This window comes from Hakea prostrata, chromosome 8 (assembly GCF_041222555.1).
Source record: "Hakea prostrata isolate BN-2017 chromosome 8, UWA_Hpros_2, whole genome shotgun sequence".
NCBI classification, from domain to species: Eukaryota; Viridiplantae; Streptophyta; class Magnoliopsida; order Proteales; family Proteaceae; genus Hakea; species Hakea prostrata.
The window spans coordinates 16,462,185-16,482,491 of NC_142607.1; positions in this window are offsets into that span (position 1 = coordinate 16,462,185).

Here is a 20,307-nt window from a genome sequence, read left to right on the forward strand (position 1 = left end):
TGGGACCTTTAGAGAAGCCATTTGAACAGTCGAACAGTGGGACCCACCACATCACTTTCCACAAAACATTTACCCCCTTTTCCATCACCCCCCTGCTAATGGGACTCACATTTTTTTTTCTCCCTCTCCAATCGCCTAAATGCTTTTCTCCCTCTTTGCTACTTTGGAAATTTGCTTTCTCTTCTAGGGCAAACAAGGGTTTTCTTAGTTATCATGCCATCATCAGCCTCCCTAATAAAGCAAGTTTAAATAGTTTGGGATTTAAAGTTACAAAACTGGCTGTTACTCTGGTGTCTTGTTATTAATATTAGCTAGGAAATTTACCAAATTTGGGAGGCCAAGGATGCTTTAGTTTTGGAATAAAGTTAAGGACTTGCTCCATGTTACACCAGATCTCTTGGACATTCCATGAAACCCCTCAATTTGTTACTAGATTTAAAGCTTCCATTAGTCAAAAAGTGGAATCTCCCATTCCAAAATAAATCCCATGCACCATCCCATTATGTTTAGTTCTTGATAAAAAAATTTAAAAAAATAAAAAAATAAAAGCCTTACAAGAGAGAAGAATTAATGCTTCTCAAATCCATGAAAGTTACACAAAAACATGTATGTCTTAGGGATGCAAGTTTGGCTCTAATGACACTGACCCTCCCTAAGCCCGCCCTGAGCCTAAATAGGGCTTGGGCTCAAGATTTTGACATTGAGGGCAAGTTAGGGCTAAAATATTTTTGCCTTGACTAGGGCCAAGGGCGGGCATGAGATTACTCTTTGGCTTGTTAGGCCTGCCCCGACCCGTCCCAAATTTTTTGTCCTGACCCTGGCCCTAATTCTAGCCCTAATCTTGACCCTAATTTTGTCCTTGATGCTTGATCTCAATGAATTAGGAATATGGACAAGGATAGGGTCAATCAGGGTCAGGGCCAAGTTTAGGATCAATCAGGGCCAAGGCCATAGACAAGGCCAATCAAGGTGGAATGGGTTTGGCTTGGCCCCTATAGGGCTTAGGGTCAAGGACAACAATCATTCACCATGAACTAGAATCAAGGTGGGAATGGACTTAGGTTAGAATATATAGGGTTGGGCTTGGGATTGCAAAAGCCCGGCCCTATTGCAGCCCTAGTATGTCTTCCATAAATACTCAATTGATTCATTTGAGTGGTGGTCTCAAAAAATAGTTTCCCAATGTTGTGGATTCATATTGCATATCCATTTACTCACACGAGTAATAGTTTGATTGCATTTGGGAGGTTTACTGAAAACCTTGTTGTTCCTTGCATGTCCCACAAAATAACAAGTTATAGCTAACCTTAGGAGATGGATTCTCAGAATCTCGCTCTTTGGACATGATTTGGAAAACCATGATGTTTCCTTTAGACTCTTGTCTCCCCCCCCCCCCTTGTTGTGCAAAGAGCATGCTCATTGTTTTTACCTAGGGTCTTGACTCTGTCTTCCGTCCTCCCTCTTGAAAGACCGTTCCCTTTGTACATTCGCTCTCTCTTTTCGTTAATATATTTTATTATTCACCCAAAAAAAGTTATAGCTACATTGCTATTATGCTCTAGATTGCTGCTTTATCTAAGGAGTGATCTCTTAGGATAGTTTTGCAGAAATCAAGCATCGAGTTCTAATGGAGAAGGTCCTTTCTCCCCAATGGCCCCACCGCCCATATATTCTTGGTCCAATCACAATCCATAAATATGCCATGTGGACTCTTCTTGATTACCACATAGGAGTGCATAGAGGCTGATCTGTTGTTCATTTTGAGAGAACGTCATTAATATTATTTTAGTGACATGTAATGGATTTTTATTGTTGAGATTCGACTTTTAAATGAACTTGAATGTTCATTACTATGCATTAGAGGTCATCCTAAGCAAGGGATGGGTCAAGCCCAATATACATTGTGTATTAATTACAAATAAGCACACCCTCAGGGGAACAGTCACGCCAAGGTAGATTACTTGGGGGGGAGGACCAAAATTCGGTTGCGCGGTGGTAACATCAAAACTGGCTCATTCTCTATTTTTCCTGCTTGAAAAATAAATAAATGCGGTGCTCACCAAAGATGTAACCAAAGAAATGGTTTGGTTTTAAACCTTTATCCAAAATAAATTATAGAATGAAAAATAAAGTTGGTATGTCAAAAATGAAAATTGAGAACAAATCTACAAGGTTTGGAAGTGAGAAAAAAGAGAAATAATAGGGTTTTCAAAAAACGAATATGCATTTATACCATTAATTTGCATTTAAACTTGAAGTGTCTTGCGGGACAAAAATAAATGGAATGAGTTTTTGATCCATTAATCCAGATATGGACAAAAAGAAAAATTCCCATCGGATGTAACAGAACCTGGGAAGAGGTTTTTATCTATTCTTTTTGAGCAAATTGCAAAGGCTGAGTCACTCCCCCAACCGGCGGGATGGAGGGAGGCCTTACAAGGCTAGGTTTTTCTTTACAGTGAAACCGTTTTTTCATGGACTTTTTATTGTTGAGATTTGACTTTTAAATGAACTTGAATGTTGATTACTATATTAAGATCTCTCCAAATGTAAGATATACATAGTGTATTAATTACAATAAGCACTCAAACTATGAAGGTAGATATATTTGGTATCATCATTTTATTTTTTATATTTAAAAATAAATAAACCTTTCAAACAGTATTTATTATATAGAATGAAAATAAATTGTTGTCAAAATGAAAATTGAGAACAAATCTTCAAGGTTTGGAAGTGAGAAAAAAGAGAAATAATAGGGTTTTCATAAAATGAATATGCATTTTCCATTATACCCTTAATTTGCATTTAAACTTGAAGTGTCTTGCACAAAAATAAATGGAATAAGTTTTTGATCCATAATCCATATGGACAAAAAGTCTATTACAAACCTTTCAGGGTTTTTATCTATTCTTTTTTATATGGTCGACCTGAAATAGACCAACCAAGGTTGACCATGAATGAACTAGACAGACCAGGGTCGACCATGAATGAACCAAACCGACTAGGGTTGACCATGAATGAACGAGACAGATCAAAACCTGGTCGAACATGGGTAAACCAAGTAATGTATGCGTCAAGTAACATACACTAGAAGAATTAAAACTAACACTCCCTCAACATCCGGATAAGATTTTGATCTAACATAGAGTCGGGACTAGTCATAGAGTTCTAGTTGAACTCAATCACCATTATATCAAGGATGACTTAAATTTGATGATCAACACTTGTTTGATCACATTGTCAAGGTAACTTCCTAAAACCTATATAAACCTAGCATTTAGTCATAATCAAGTACGCGTTCCATGAGTACTCCGTCTAGCATTCAAAGTTTTACAACTTGTGTTCTACTTCTAAGGCTGTGTGCATTCACTAACTTGCTTGTTAGAGGCGTTCCTTGACCAACCAAGTCACGCATGTTTTTGCAGGTCAATTTGCTTACACTGATGACCAGGATTTTGGAGCAACAATTTTTGGCACCGTTTGTGGGACCTAGTCAAGAAAGCCATGGTGGTACTTAGATCCAGATTGCAAGCAAGAAGTCAATTTAATGATCATGAAGGACCGCAGAACCAACCCATGGATCCAGATCTAGTTGTCAAGTAGACTCTTCCGCGCACTAATGCCCTTGCTGGTTCATCCAACCAGTTCGCTCCCATTAATCAGTTTAATGAATTACAAAGACATATACTAGAGATGAATGAGTTAATTAGAACCAACATCCGTCAACAAGTAATTCTGCAAGGTCACGGCCAGTAGGGAAACCCCTTGCTTCCTAATGGAAGGCAGGATGATAGAGCATCGAAGCAATGAGACATGCACCTTTACTCAATTAGTCTATATGACCATCTCAAAGAAATCTCAACAAAGGAAAAGAAAAGGTTGGTGATCCAACCCGACCAGCACGCAAGGCAATCCATACATATTAAGGACCCTCTTTCAAGAGGAAGTAAAGATATTGAAGATCATGAAAGTAGTCATCCTTTGGCCGATCACTGTCAAGGAATGGGAGACCATGATGTTTCAGGTAGAGAAGTTGCTTATGTTAATAAGTGGTTCGAGGAACTAGATAAAAAACTAAAAAGGTTGAAAGATGCAAAAAAGGATGACCTATATTCGGTGTTAAAAGATGACCTATTTGTTCAGGCTGCCTCAAAAGTAGACTGCCAAAGGATTTCAAGTACCCTACCTAGACAATATATCATGCACAACAAATCAATGATGTCCCCATACAACCACATTCAAGTAGCTTTGTGCCTAATCTTTCCAACTTCACTGACCGAGGCAACATCCTAATGGTTTTTAGGGTTGAAGGACGGATCAATTTCAAATTTTGACCAGCTTGATCAAGAGTTTTTGTCGCCCTTCCAAAGCAAGGTATGTAGAATCCCCTAAAATCCTAATTCAATAACCAATCGTTTCAAGTCCATGAACATGAAGTGTTAGTAGAAGGCAACTTTTGACCATTCGAGTTGAGCCCGAGAATTCTAGAAGTCAACCTATAGACTTGGACGAAGTAGATGATGACCTGGCCACCTTAATTGATTTTAAGAGGAGAGAGAAAATCAACATAGAAGGTTTTAAAATGAGATTTTGACATGCACAAAAACCAATGCAAGAGTATCCCAATGCCAACGTAAAATATACCATTGAGTCAAGCATGATTAGAGGTTTCTACCTTCCGAAGCACGTCAGAAACCGTGATCATACGAAGAAGTTATAGGAGAAGTTGGTTAGGGGCAGCTAGTCAAACTGACTGCCTACCCCCTACCCCAAAAATGGTATTTTTGGATTTTTCACTCTGGAAACCCTATTTTATTGCTCATATGGCTCACAAATGAATTGTTAATGTTCTTTTCAAGGCTGAGAGCTTGGTAGAAGAGAAAGGTGAGGTGTTGGGTTAAATCATTGGAGTTTGAGGCATGTCGAAGCACATATTGCAGAGATTATAATGCGTGAAGGTAAGGAAACCCTCTTTCTTTTCCTTTGGATTCTTTAAGTTGGTAGTCAGCATTTATAGTGAAAAATGTTGGTAGATGAGTTGTTGAATGCTATTGAATGTTTGTTGAAGCTTCTTAGTATGTTTCCTAGTCCTTTTGAGTGTTGGTTGGTTTCATTTCACCAATTTGAGATCAATCGATCCTCTTCTGAGATGTCCGCGGGCAACTCTCGGAGAACCAAATTGGGGCTTTTGTGTTGGAGACTAATTGGTGTGTTTGAAAGGTGTTTTTTTGGGACATTATTGTTGTTCTTTTGAAGTTCCAAAAATCCCCAAAATATTGGATTTCAAAATAGAGCAAGGAAACCCATTTTTTGTTTTGAGCCCGGGGTGGTCGACCAGCCCTGGTGAGCTTTGACTTGCTGCTCCTATATGGGTGTGCGATTTGAGTCCAATTTATGCGTGGTTTAGTCTCCAATTTAAACCTAATTTAATCTATATGTCTTCTAGGGTTCTTGTAGCTTGTTAGCATCCTTGTATTTGTGGATTTCTTGGACTCTTGGAGATCATTCTTGTTATTGACTAGTGAGTAATACATTATCATGTATTTGTGTATTTGATTCAAATTCAAATTCTTGTTATTATAAATAATGTATATATTCTTATGAATTGTATGTGAGACTTTGCAATGATAGATGGTAATATGATATTTTATTTTTATGTTATTATTCAATTCATTTAAATGATGATTGTGAGTGGGAAGTGTTAGAAAATTGGGTGGTAAGGTACTACCTCTCTCTCTCTCTCTCTCTCTCTCTCTCTCTCTCTCTCTCTCTCTCTCTCTCTCTCTCTCTCTCTCTCTATATATATATATATATATATATATATATATATATATATATATATATATATATATATATTTATATATATATCAACCCGAGGTTGTGGGTTCACCCATTACCCCTAGTGCCTATGCATTCACTTAGGTTATCCATGTACATGGTCAATTGGTGTCCAGATGCATTGGGTAGTAAACCTTAATGAATGCTACTACCCATTCGGCATGGGCATTGAAGTTAAGTGATCCGTGATTGGCAGTGGCTAGGTTATGTTATCGTCCAACACAACATGTGATTTTCTTGGGGAGGCACAACCCACTATTATCATGCAATTGGGAAGGTTGCATATGCATAGTGGTAGGGTTTGTGGTATGTCTAGCACAATGTGTGATTTCCGTTGGAAAGCCACGAGAGTATCTGTCTTTGCATATGCGGACAACCATAGGGTTACGGGATGTTAGTTCAACACAATGTGCGATTTTTGTGGGGAACAACATCCTTAGGTGAGGAGGATATGCGGACCAAAAGGGCCTAGGCATGAAGGAGGGTATTTGGATCACATGTAGCATGAGGCTCAGTTGACCTTACATTGGGCTAGATTATCCCTGACACGTGCTTGCACTCAAACCAAATAGTGTGGTGAGAGAGTGGTGACCTAATCCCCAACCACATTATGATGTGACCTAAACCCATTACCGTGGGTTCCCAAAAGAGGTAACCAGTCTGTTGTTGTAACTTAATGTGTGTCCGCCATAGAGACTTCACTTGTTGGAGTTTAGGAGCATACTTGCATAAGCATACATTATGTCATTTATATTTATACATCTATATATATTGTATATTGTTTCGTGTGTTGGATGCACGATATGTGATTATGTTGACTTCATTGAGTTTTGTGAAACTCACTCCTCGAATATATATATATCTATTTTTAGATTCTGTTGCAAGTTATGAGGATCCTATTTACTTGGAGAGTTCGCCATTGGTGGAGTCCTACGAAGGACTGGCGGGAGAGGACATAGAGGTGCACGGAGAATCGTGCCCCTACTAGGACTGTTTTCAGAGTCCATCAATTCTAAGGATTTGGAGATATCATCTGAAGATATAGTTGCCTTGATTGTGATTAGTTATATTCTCTATTTATTTTGTTAGACAAGGGTGCTACTTACCCTTTTTTTTTGTTGCAAAAGAGTTCACGTATTAATATCAAAGCCTTGAGGAATTTTACATCTAAGATTATCATACAACAAGATCCAATATAAGAATGGGGGAGGGGAACTAACATAGAAGAACTAGTCCCGTGATCTAGCAATAGTTTTAGTGATAGCATTTGCAACAAAATTAGCATCGCGAAGGATATAATGAAAGTGGCATCTTGTGGAAGTAGAGGCAAGTTAAAGAATATTCGTTACAATAGCAATGACTTTCCAAGAAGGGTGCGCCTGTGAAGTAAGGAATGTCGCTAGGGTTTGGTTATCCATTTCTAAAATGATGTGTGAAAGTTGAAATTGTTGTGCACACTAGAGAGCCTTCCGGATTGCAAGTGCCTCGGCTACCATAAAATCTTATCAACCGGTAGCTTAACCAAAAGAAAAAGGAACCTGATGATCCTGAGTTTGGGCTAAACCTCCTATACCGGAAAGGCAAAGATCAACATAAGATGAGCCATCAACATTGATTTTGACCCATCCTACGTGAGGAACTTCCTAGCGAATCATACACTATTTACCTTCTTAAATCTTTCTTGATAACATTTGAGACTTCCGTTGTAACAACTCTAACTTCCTTTTTAACTCTAATTATGATTTTTTTTTTAATCTTTTAAGGATGACTGTAATAACTTAATGATATGATATCTTTTATTCTTTTGCTCTTAGATTATGTAGTTATCACCTCCACGAGTATTCGAGTGAGCCCGAATTTGACCAGGTGGGGTGTGACTGGGTACACACGAAAAAGAGGGAGGACATCCTGTTCTCAGTTTGGCAAGGTCGATCAGAGTCAATCAAAGACTCCCTCCAGAGATTCAACAACCTAACCATTCAAAATGAAAAAGAGCGAGGTTGACTTGTGGAGAAAGACACCAAAGTTCTAGCAGAGGTCAATCAAGGTTCAAAAGCTAAAACAATTAGAGTTTATTAGACCCATTAATTTTTTGATCGAAATGGGAAAGCCCAAACATCGTCATCCAAAAGGTCACCCCTGAAGCATATCACTTACATGTTCCAGAGACTAGACAAGAGATTCCATGACCATGGTTTCGAGCAATCTCATAAAATACTATCAATAATGCATTTCAATTTCTACTTTAGTTCTTTCCTTAAATAATTTTGATTCAATATCAGTAAAGAGTTTAGCTCTAATTTTGTTATCACTAACTAGCAACCCAAGAATTAATGCAAATCTTTTTGTTTTTAGAGCAATTTATACTCTCAATTGTTGAGCAATTCCTTATTGCTTCTGGGAAAGTTACCCACAATCACTTAAAACCCAAGTTACCATGCTCAGGGGAAAAGGATTAGTTATATGCTAAAACAAACATGCCAAATCATGCCAACTTTGGAACATAATTTTTTGATTGACCAAAAACGTAGTTGACAAAGCAAGTACAACTAAAGGAACGTCTCCGACAAAGTTGCAAAAAATGTGAATATCGTGCTCGACCAAGTTCAAGGTCGATCAAGAAATCTTTCCATTAAATAAAGTATGGTCAACCAAGGACAAGATCAACAACAAAAGTAGCTGATCCAAAAGAAGCATTAATGCAAATCTTTCAATATTTGACCAATTTATACTTTAGCTTTTTGAGCAATTTAATCTCTTGCTTTTTGAGAAAATCTTCCATTTCGCTGTTTAACATCGATGCAAATTTCGCTTTTTGAGCAAGTGTTTTTAAGATGGTTCAAGCACCAGAATGATTATGCTCGACCAGCACTGGAATGATTCCGCTCAGCTAGAACAATGGATTTGCCAGACTAGAAAGATGAATCTGCTCGACAATAATTGTAGACATACTTTCCCTTCGGTTTAGGCACTAGAATGATTCAGCTCAACCAAAGCAATGGTTTTTCTGCTTGACCAGAACAATAGTTCGAGCACTACAAAATTCAGATGCGTTTGATCAAAACATTGGCTCGAGCATAACAATATTTTAAGTAGCAGAAATGATGCAAGTTTGCACACTCAGCGATCTTCTCCCCATCAATGTGTTGCCTTTTGAACAGATAAATGGCAATTTGGATTCAGCCAACCATCATTGCTTTGTTCAAGCAAGAACATGGTTTCCAAGGCTAGATTTATAGTCCTTTGGTCCGAGCGTTGAAGCTTCCCGACCAAGTGACTAGGGGGCGAGTGATATGGTCTACCTGAAATAGATCAAGGTCGACCATGAATGAACCAAACTGGTCAGAACCTAGTCGAACATGGGTGAACTGAGTAATGTGATGCACTCGTTAAGTAATGTACGCTGGAAGAATTAAAACAAACTCTCCCTTAACTTCCGAATAAGATTATTGGCCTAAAATAGAGTCGGGATTAGTCATAGAGCTTTTGTCAAACTTAGTCACCATTATATGAGGGATGACCTAAATCTGACAATCAGTACTTGTACGATCACACTGTCAAGGTAAGTTCCTAAAACCTATAAACCAGCACCAGCCAAACAGGAGCATCCAAAGTACTCCACCACACAAAGCCTAAAATGTCTACCTAAGGCGGGCCAACGCCGGGCGCCTCAACCAACAAGGCAAGCACTTTGGGCGCTGTGAACAAGATTTTGGAGCAACAGTACAAACAAGGATTTAAATGGTCCAAACACCAAAAAGAAAAGGAAAACGAGAATAAAAATTGAATATGCTAGAAGAATTAAACAAACCCCCAAGCGAATAAGATTATTGGCCTAACATAGAGTCGGGAATAGTCATAGAGTTTTGGTCGAACTCAGTCACCATTATATGAGGGATGACTAAATCTGACGATCAGTACTTGTACGATCACATTGTCAAGGTAAGTTCCTAAAACCTATATAAACCTAGCACTTAGCCATAATTAGGTATGCATTCCATGAGTAATCCACCTATCATTCAAAGCTCTACAATTTGTGTTCTACTTCTAAGGCTGTGTGCATTCTAACTTGCTCATTGAGGCGTTCCTTGACCAACCAGGTCAAGCACTTTTTTGTAGGTCAGTTAGCTTGCACTGATGAACAAGATTTTGGAGCAACAGTTTTTAACAAACATAAGTTTTTTTTTTTTATGGGTTAAGATGCTTTCTCTTTTGTGAGTCTATAGTGAAGTGTTTCTATCACTGACGTCAGAAGCAAGTAACATTAAAAGATTCCTCAGGACTCCTACTTATTTGTGTGTTATACCAATGTGGGCTTAGCTTGGGTTAACTTTTGAACCAACAGAATCAAGCCAAATTAGGCTAACGAGGGTTCGAGCATGAGTGAAGAATGGTACAAAAGTCCAACTCTTAATAAGAACTGCAAGCGAATCATATGTGGGGTCCCCAATAAGGGATCCTACTATGGCAAGAAGTGTGATCTGTTTGCAAAGGTGGGGTGGAGAAGAAAAAAAAAACATGTGGGCCCCATGTGTAGTGGGGTGAGGGAGAAAGAAAGGAAATGAAAGGGTTTTGTGGAAAAGTGATAGTGGTGGGTCACATTTTTTACTTTTCCAAACTTTTCCTCAGAATCCCATCAAATTTGTGGGGGTTTTAAAATGGCTTTGGGTAGGAAAGTTGGGCAGCCACATCACCAGATAAGTTTTCTTGATTCAATGAAGCTTGTCTCTCACTTTCCCACCCCAAACAACCAAATAATCTAGAACTTTGGGATTTAAAGGAAAAGTAAGAAATCTATACTTTTTTCAAGAATTTTCCCACCCCACCTTAGTGAGAGAGTTGTATCCATCATGGGAGGTATAATCTTAATCGAGTTAGTGGATGCCCAATTGAGATTCACTAAAAAATGGACTCTTTTTGAGTCGTGATCTGGATGGCACTTTGAACATCTGACAAACGGGATCAAACAATGTAAATCTATTAAACGATCCTCCCTAACTTTTCGATTCACTCAGGTTTTTGCTCAATGACTTCTAAGTTCATAGGGCCCCATTAGCTTGGGAAGATATTATTCATACTGACTTGATTGTCGAAGTCGGTTTCCCAGTCCCGATAGCCGGTCCATACTTTTTTTTGTTTCTTGAATAGGCCAAACCAGGATTAATAGATTCAACTTCAATTCACCCTAGGGTCAGATTTAGATGCAACAACTTGAAAAGAGAATTAAATGCTTGGAATCCGATGAAAAAGTAACTTGGCCAAACCACAGAAAGTAGTGGTTCCTTTGTACCTTTCTTGGCATCTCTTTTTCTTTCCTAAAAGAATAGACATGATAGTGAGATGCATTTCTAGATTCTTGGTGTATGATTTTCCTTTCGTTAAACTAGAAGATGATAAATCTTACTCAAAAAATTATAGAAAATTAAGAAAAAAGAAATCAAAATCAGGATGACAATGGTCTAGATGCTTTAAATTAGAGTTGGCCATTGTCATCCTGATTTTCATTTCTTTTTTCTTAATTTTCTACAATTTTTTGGGTAAGATTTATCATCTCTACTTTAACGAAAGATAAATCATATATTCTCAGTGTACCACATCTTCTTCACACAGCTAGGTCTAGATGCTTCTTTGAAAGATAAAGCTTAGAAGAGAATAACTTTTCATATTATAAAGCTTAGAATCGAATAACTTTTCATATTATATATATCTACCAGTTTGCATTGATAATGTATTAGGTGTTGAAGAGAAGAGAAGAGAAAGAACAAATGGGTGGTAACGTTATTTTCCTGTCCAAGCCTGAGGAGTGGAGCCAGTATCAGAAAAAAGATAAGGTACCTCTGTTGTCTTTGCTTCTTTGTTCCGTCTTGTACTTGTAATTTGTAAATATACTTTTTAATTCAACTAAAGTATACTTTTTAGTGAAGATCATGGTTGAGTATTCATTGATCAAATATTTAATTGTTGGAATATTTGTTTATATATATAATCCTACAATTGGAGTTGGTCTTGTGAATATTTTTTTTTGGGGGGAAATGTATTAATGAAGAAATCTTTATAAATATTTTAGATCTTATATTTATTACAAAATATAGTGTTTCAGAGGTTTTATGGCAACATTTCTATTTGATTTTTTTGTTTCCTTATTTCTAGGTAGAAATAGCTTTTCTTAATTTTATAAATTTTTATTGTTTCTCATTGTTTTTTGTACTGAAATTATGTATGATTACATTAAAAAAAATTAGTTTTTGTAAATTAAAAAAAAGTATGAAAAGAAATTTAGTTATTTGAGTTTCAAAATAGGAGATTATGCTTTGATATATATTAAACGAGAAAAAAAAAAAAATGCCCTTTTGCCTCTTCAAGAGAAGCAAGTTTCTTTCATGTGTTTCTCAAATTGGTCTCAAAATTATGTTAAAATGTTGGTTTGTTTAAAGAATGAAAGGGGAAAAAAAAACACACACACACACAAGAAAAGACTGGATTACACATGCATGATTTGAGTTGTTTCTGTTCCAAAAAATGTAAAAAAGCGTAAGAAACAAGAAATAGAATCGTTACCATATAACCCCTTACTATGGAAAATTTTTAGCAATGAATTTCTAATTATTTTCATCTTCAAAATAATATCTTAGTTATATGTATTATTTAACAATTTTGAACATTTAATATTACTTAGAATTCTATATCTAGTTTATTTTTCTAATGCAAACTTAGGACCCGTTTGATAACCCAACGAAAATAGTTTTTTTTGTTTCTTGCTTCGAAGCAAAAAACTTGGCTGAAAATTATTTTTGCAATATAAATTAAAATTTATGAAAATTTTTACTTCGAGAAACACTTCGGTGCAACAACTATTTATTGTTTCATTCTATTCTCAAAACTTTCATAATGTCTTTTTCTTCTTCTCCAATGTGAATATTCTTAGTTTTTTTACCCTTCAAAGTGACAAATGTTTGGATGTTTGTGAAAAATTTTCAAGTTTGGTATTAATTCTCATTCTCAATTTTGCCTATTTAAAAAAATATATATAAGAATTCATTTTTTTATCAAAATGAAAAATGATTTGATAACTTTTGTCTAGAATAAATTATAGAATGAAAATAGGTTTCATATATCCAAATATAAAATAGATAGAAAAAATGAAACTAAAAGTTGAGAGAAAGTCACTAAGCTTTGGAAGTGAAAAAATGGAGAAACAATAGGGTTTTCATTGAAAGGAAAAAATTTATAATTGCTATTTTATTCCCAATTGACTACGATTATGAATTTTGAGGGGTTTTTCTATTCTTTTAAACAAAAATAAGATTTAAAATGAACATTAACACATAAAACATAAAAAATAATAATAATAATTGATGCAGAGTAGTTTTTATTTTGATAAAATGTTAAATACATTTTTACTGTTATTTCCTTTTAATGTAGGTGTTAGCCTTTTTCACTGCTCCATGGAGTGGACAAGCTCACAAAATTGCACCAATAATTCGTGATTTGGCTAGAGAATATCCCCACGTTAATGTTGTGCAGCTAGACTTGCGCCAATTTGAGGTATGTGAATGAATCTACCTTAAGTCTCAAGGTTACATTATTAAATTGGGGTAATCAACACTTATTAATTTAGAGATCATAAGTTCAACTCACTATGATGATATATGTAATACCCTGCCACCCTTTAATATAAAACTATCAATTCCATAAAGAGACATGTATCATCGTTTCAAAAACTAATGCTGTACTGATTGCAATCCTGAGAGGTGGCTCAATTGGCAAAAGACCAACACTTCCACGTAGGAGGTTAGAGTTTGAATCCTCTTTGGACCAGGGACAAAGCCATGTCTATGTTAATTATTTATACCCCCTTGAGGATTTAGTCGAGCCAAATGAACCTTAGATTATAATAAACAATTAAAAAGAAAAAAAAAACCGAAATAGCTCCATTATCATTTAAATTAGTCTATCCACCTATCTGATACTCACGTGTTTGGATCTTCTACCTCACGGGTAGAGGATTGTGCTTTCCTCACATTCAACCACATTGTCAAAAGTGGATCACAAGTGAACACAGATAGAATTCCCTCCTAAATATTTAGTGAAAGGATTTGAAGTAAAATACAATTTTTTACCCGTATACATCAAATCATTATTTCATATGCCTTCTCTTCATCTCTTTTCTTTATATTTCTATTTTTCTTTATCACTGATCATGCTAACCTGTATCAACACGAAACTTGCCAAAGATTGGAAAGTGAATTCAGCTCCAACAATCTTGTTCCTCCAAAACGATCAACAACTTGGGAGGATGGAGACTCCAAGACCATATCAGCTGTATGATGCGATGGACAAATACTTTTCAACATAAGACACCAAAATAAATGAGAAGTAGAAGTTCATCAAGTGGGTTCTAGTTAGTAATAAAATAAGCTGAAGTGAGAGAGGAAATTATGTACTCTGAGTAGTCCTCATTTCTATTATTAATTGTGATGTCATTCTGAACTTAAACTATTTTATCTACCATGATATGAAAACTATATAAATAAGGGTTTTAGATGAACCAATGTTGGGAAATTTTATGCTTTGTGTTTCTAAAGAGGTTTTAGAAGTCGAATCTATTATGACAAAGTAGATTGAAGTGGTACAACACATTTAATGAAGGCCTATAAATATTCTTACACGAAAAAATGATTTAATCTGAGTTGAAGGAATTAGAAGAACTAGGGACTAATATTTTGTCCATTTTTGTCCCAACATCACATCAAAATATTGAGGTCCATTTATAAATGTTGTTGATGAGAGGGCCCGCACACCAAACAGTGAACACAAACTCCGAGGAAACGCAGAAGTACCTAAGGTAAGACACCCCGAATGTGAAAACGGGTCAAAAGGCTTCACCCCAAGATTAGTCGCCAAACCTTAAGGTACAAAACCAAAAACGAAAAAAAAAAAAAAAAAAAAAAAAAAAAAAAAAAAACAAAAACCCCAAAAAACCACCCCCCCACCAAACACCCCCACCAACCCAACAAACACAACCCCACCCAAAAAAAACTACCAAAACACACACAACAAAAAATACCGACTAAAACCAACCCACCCGGCAAAACCTGTAAGACAATAAAATAAATAAAATTTATTAATTAAACTTTTACAACAATAAATCACATCATTGTTTTTTAAAATTTAATCACAAATCTTTAATGTGACTTATAAATGGATTTCAACCATTTGATTTAATGTTGGGACACATGTCATATATCTACAAGGAAATGGATGGTCCATTTCTGACAAGGAAATGAACTGGAATAATTTTTGAAGAAATAGGGATAGGAAACAGTCCATTTCTGATAAGGAAATTGACCATCCATGTATTTGTGGATGTGTGATATATGTTATTGTGTCCTAATATCACATCAAATGATTGATTTTTATTTACAAGTCATATCAAAAAATTGTAATTAGATTTGAAAAAGAAATTGATGTGACTTATAAATGGATTTCAATATCTTGTGGTGTGTATCTTTGGTTTAACTGTTGCTGTCTTTGGTACATCTTTCGTTCTAAGGGTTTGACACCACCGGGCCCGGGGGCCCCGGGGCATGTTTTGGGCTTTTTGGGTGTTCCAAATAAATGGATTCATCTTTGGAATAAGAACAACATGGCAAACAGTGGATTTCCAGCTTAGGGACTCACAATGAGAGTGATCAAATGTATTGAGCTAAGTAAGAAATGAGCGTAAGGCATAAGGACTCAGTTCTCGTAGACATTTAATAGGATCTCACATAATATAGGTGGTGCTTCCTCATGATTCGTGAGTAACTTCTTACTCCTTGGAGTGTTCCCAATATCTTTGAGTTCCCTAAAATCAGTCAATAAATAAATAAAATTTTAAAGAAAGGGATTGAAAATAAATTTTCATTTTTAATGAATAGGCAAATTATATATAGACCCCTATGTTTACAATCAATTACATTTATTATTTTTGGAAGAAAAAAAAATCAATTATAGATGCCCCTATTATTAAGAATTGAAAGCTATAAATGGACAACTCTGTTAAATTAGTAAGGAGGCTTTCGTAATTGATTTTTTTTCAAAGGTAGTAGATGTAATTGATTGCAAACATATGGGGTTTATATGAATAGGTGAATTGTGTTACTTACGGGGGAGGGGGGGTGGGGGGAATCGAAATGATCACCACTATTTTCAACTGACCTTGGGATGGGTATGTCTCTACTCAAGCCTCGCCTTGGGTCAATCTCTTTCATGTGGTTTACACCCGCACCACCCTAAAAAAAAACTCTTTTTGCATTCTCCAACGGGTGTCAATATTGTTGCAGAATATACACTAGTCCTGAATGATGTTATAGGCTGCATTCACCCTCATCTTCAATAATATTCTCTTAGCACCCCGGTCCCCCCCCCCCCAAAAAAAAAAAAATAAAAAAGAATAAACATTAAAGGGACATATATAAGAGATAATTACTATTGTCGCTCCCTTACTTTGATTTTATTACTGCTTTATCTCTTGTACTTTTAAAATTATAATCCAATCTTTAACTTTGTCTACAATTACTGATGACCCCTTACCGTTAAGCTCCGTTAGTTTATTAATGATGTGGCATCAATATATTTTCTGAAAATACCAAAAATGACCCTAGAGTTATCTCTATACTTATTTATCATTTTGTCATGTTATAACCAATGAATGAAAGTTCGCCCGGTTCGCTACTCCGTGAACCTGGCAAACTGGCGAAATATTGCCGAAATCTCGGCGATATTTCACCCCTCAATTTATAATTTTTCGCCCCTTGTTTCGGGGCTAATTTGGTCAATAATTTTGGTAAATTTGATGCAAATATGTGATAAATTTAAATTATTTCCTATAAATATTTCCATTTAAATCTCCTGCCTAGCCACATTTAACATGTTACCTTGTAAGGCCTAAATCATTCAGACATAATTGGAATGATTAACCGACGATTCTATTACAAAATTCCTTCACAATTTAAATTGTTTCCATAAATTATTTCATGTATATACTCTTCCCTAACCACATTTGGCATGTTGACTTTTGATGACTAAATCACTAGAATATAGTTGGTAAGATTGCTCATTAATCTTGAAGATTTTGCTATAAAATGTCTTCCTATCTATAAATTATTCTATGTAGATTCTCTTCCTAATTATATTTAGTACATTAACTTTTGAGTCTTGAATCATCGGGACAGAATTGGTAAGATTGGGATAGAATTGCAAGAGAAATCGTCTAAAAAATGCAAGAAATAACATAAAAATCGTAAAATAATAATAATAAAATATCTATTTTTTTCGATATATCGCGATATTTTGCGAGATATCACGAGATCGGCGATCTCGCGATATCTCGCATATCTCGTTTCGGGAGGGGGTTTCATTTCGCCCCCTCCCGATAATATTGCCGAATATATAGTTCCTTGGTTATAACTACCATTATTTAATTATGGGAAGAAAAAAAAAACCTTAAGTCAATTTTCTTCTCTTAAAAGAAACTACAAATAAAGGAAAGATGTGATTGAATAACTCAAAATAAAAACTTAAGATGAAGAAATATCAAATTTAATCCAAAGTTAAAAATTGGAACCTAATATATGTTAACCATTGTGCATGTTACTAAACTTGTAAATACATTGGCTGGACATTCTAAATTTCTTTAACCCTTTATTTTGTAAAATTTAATCTCCTTCGTTGAACTATCTTACACTTAATTTTATGGAAATCAGTTCTAACCGTTCCTTCTTTTCAATTGTTTCTCCCCTTTTTTTTTTCCTAGTAACAGCCACTCTTTTTCAACATAACCTTATAATTAATCTCATCATCAAACTTCTTTAACTCTAGATGCTTCTCAAAGTACTCATTTGCAGTTATTGTGTTAAATTTTATCTATTGAAGATTGAAGGACAGTTTCAATGAAAAACCAAATAGTGAATTATTTCTAACAGTAAAATAAATTGTATTGGGTTTTTTTCTCTTGACTCGAACTCTTTTAGGGTTTTTCCTTCTTTTTTTCAGCAACACTGACTATAATTCATAAATGCTCCTTTGAGTACTTCAATGGATTTATTTATTTTTTAGAATAAAAATAAAGGCTAACATTAAGATAGAGAGTCGTTATAATTACAAGCAGTGCTACCTATGACAGCCGAATTAGCTAGTTTAGTGAAATGTTCTTGTAATAGTGGGGATTTAAACTTACAAAATGATGTTCTAAGGGCGTTTATCAAAACATTAACAAAAAAGGGAGTTAGATTTAATGGCCAAGTAGAATTTGGTGTTGTTAGATGATGTAGTTCTTCCTCTTGGTTGCATTGGATTTCTTGCATAGTTAATTAATGTCTTCCAGCATATTCTTGTCCTTTCTAGATTGCCTTAGGGCCGGTTGGGTTAACCAAATGGGAAATAAAAAAAAAAAAAAAATAAAAAAAAAAAAAATTCAATTTGAGAATCATAATTATAAAATTAAATGTTTGGTTGTGGAATGTGGATTCATCCTAAAACTATTTGATCGACTTGATTTTTGTGAATGTGCAAATATATAACTTTTTTGAAATCTCCGGGTTTCACCACTAAAAATCTCTGATTCACGTTTTAATGTAAAAGGTGAATCTCCAGATTTCATAAATCTAAAGATTTTTACAACCAAGCGGGTATAATTCTCGATTCATGTCCCCACGCACCACCACCCGTATTCTTTAATTAATAGCTCCACCGCATCACCTTGTATTCTTTAATAGTTCATGATGTACCCCTGTACACAACATAGTAGTTAAGTGGATTGTTGCATAAATCATAAACACTCCATAACTCACAAAATTTCTACTTAATTTGCATATTTTCAGTGGAGTAAGTATCAGGGCCCTCTCCCATGTGCACTATGGGATCCAAATATAAGTTATTGATCCACTATGCTATGTTTTTCATAACCTTGTGTGGGTTGGGTTGTTCATTAGAGAAATGGACTTTGTTCCTTTCTATCCATATGAAATAACAAGTTATAATGAAATTTGAAATAATCCACTTCCTTTGTTTTGATATTGACGCATTTAGAAGAATATTATAACACCAATGTAGAATTGATTCATAAGAGATGAATCGCAACCCAAGTAAGCCTGCCGCTCATATATGTCTAGTCCATTCACACGAAAAGAATACGTGCCAAATTGTTTCATCTGATTTTTGACACAGTGTGCACACTGTGTCAATATCCACCCAATGTCCCAAAAGTTTTTTAGTAGTAGACCTGCATTCATCAAACCCAAACAAAAAAAAACAAAAGTTTTGAATCTTGGATGTAAAAGATATTTCCAAAAAAAATTGCCACCACCTTTTTTCTTTAGTGTTTGTATTTTGTGAGTGTTGGTTTCATTAAAAAAAATTAGTTCTTTTTTGGATTTATACCCTAAAGTGCTTTTTCAATGGGTTCATACAATTAATTTCACTTTTTTCTTTTTTTTTTTTTTTTTTTTTGGTACAAAGGGATTTTATTAAGTCGGGGGATGGGATATTAATATGTTTGAGCGAGAGAGTCGAACCTATGACCTCTTCACTAAGGGGTTTGGGTTTCAACCATTAGAACAGCTCTGCATTGGCATTTTTCGCTCGTTTTTAATTGTACAGATACTATTCTCAATCAAAAAGGGCAAAATGCAATATGTGTTTATGTAGCTATTGGTCAAAAAGCATCTTCTGTGGCTCAGGTAGTAACTACTTTCCAGGAAAGGAGGGGCGATAGAATACACTATTGTGGTAGTCGAAATGGCAAGACTCACTGCTACATTACAATACCTAGCTCCTTATACAGGAGCCGCTCTGGCCGAATATTTTGTGTATCGTGAACAACATACTTCAATCATTTATGATGATCCCTCCAAACAAGCACAAGCTTATTAGAGAACCGGAGGCAGAGAGAGTAAGGATCCCAATTTTTACATCTAAAATATTAACATCTAGAATGCAAAATAAAATTTTTATACTTACATATATATTCTTCTCTTTTTGACCCCCACCGTATAGAGTCCGGATCTTCACCCCGTTAAGGGAGCACAGACTGCTCCCCGACGGCTTTCCAACCACACAAACACGTGGGGGCCATAGGTGAAAATTTAAAGTTTTTCATTTTTTTCCAAAAATGTTTTTCCCCTGTGGGCCCCAAGTGTTTGTGTGGTTGGACAGCTGTCGGGGAGCAATCTGTGCTCCCCCAACGGCTTACCACCACAAAAAACGGGGGGGGCCGAGGGGTGGTGATGGGAGGGGTTATTTATTTATTTATTTTTTAATATTTTCAATGGTGGGGCCCACCGTTTTTTGTGGTGGAAAAACCGTCGGGGGTGATGATCCGGATTCGTGAAGAGGTACATCAGTGAGATCTGGATCGAAAAGCCCTAAATCGAGTGCATCTCAATCAATGAATACCAAGTAGTCGCTTGTAAATTTCAAAAAATTAGT